The sequence below is a fragment of the Mirounga leonina genome, unplaced genomic scaffold, assembly GCF_011800145.1.
Source record: "Mirounga leonina isolate KUSES-001 unplaced genomic scaffold, KU_Mleo_1.0 Mir_114, whole genome shotgun sequence".
Lineage (NCBI taxonomy): Eukaryota > Metazoa > Chordata > Mammalia > Carnivora > Phocidae > Mirounga > Mirounga leonina.
Window position 1 is genome coordinate 51,208,619 of NW_023270265.1, and position 1,059 is coordinate 51,209,677.

A 1,059-nucleotide genomic window follows, 5' to 3' on the forward strand; every position below is an offset into this window, starting at 1 on the left:
GTCTGTTGGCTGATGCCTACAGTGTGATGTTTAAAAGACCTTCCTCTGAGAACTGTCTGGTTCCCCCAGCTATCCCTGGACTGACCGCGAATACCCCGCATAGCCGCGAATACCGTGATCGTTCGGGTGACAGAGTTCCGAGTGAGAGGCGCCCAGCGCTCCGCGAGTCCTGGGCAGTGTTCTCCTGCATCTCCCGCCCTTCCCGGAGGAGGTGCTCCGGCACCGAGGTGGTATCGGGGCGAGATGTGGGAGCTCGTGTGTTCAAGGCCAGCCAACCAATGGATTGGTTTCCCGGATTGATTAAGATGAGCTCAGTTCCAAGAGAGCAACAAAGTGGGGTCCGGGAATGCCCTGGACGGTGATGGTGACCGCCTCCTGTCCGTTGGCGCTGGGGCCCAGGGTCTTGCCGGGACTCGTGCCCACGCCTCCGATACCCTCGTTCCGGTGCCAGGCATCCTGAGAGGCCAGCGGGGCGCCAGGGTCCAGTTCACTGGTGCAAAGCCGGCCGGCCCAGCCGAGCCCTGCCAGACTCGTGGGCCCTCCCCGAGGTCCGGCTCGAGCCGCCCAGCACTGTGCCCAGAGCGCGGCGGTCCCTGGAGCCGGCTGGTCCTTAGCACTGGCCAGGAAGACCTCTCTGGGTGGCCAGGTTGCCGCCGGCGGTGTCCCTTGAATGTCAGAACGATCCATTTGTATTTCTTTTCAAAGTCTCTGCCTGTCAGCGTGGCCGTCCCCACTGCCCGGCTCCAGCGTCCGCCCCAGCGAGGCCCAGGGCGGGAGCCCCTCCAGCCTGAGCTTGGCGGAGGGCGCAGCCTGCAGCCTCGCCTTCCCAGCCCGGGGCTCCTTCCGCTCCAGGCCCGCCCCCTGCATCTGCAGGCTCCTCGGAGGCCGCCTTGGTCCCCTGCGTTCCTAACCGCCCAGTGCACGGGCTTCGCATTCTCAGGCTCTCCCTTACCTTTTGGAAATGGTAGCAGCTTTCCAGTGTCTGAGAACCCTTTGTGTTTTTCTTTTTCTTTTTATTTATTTATTTATTTATTTATTTATTTATTTATTTATTTATTT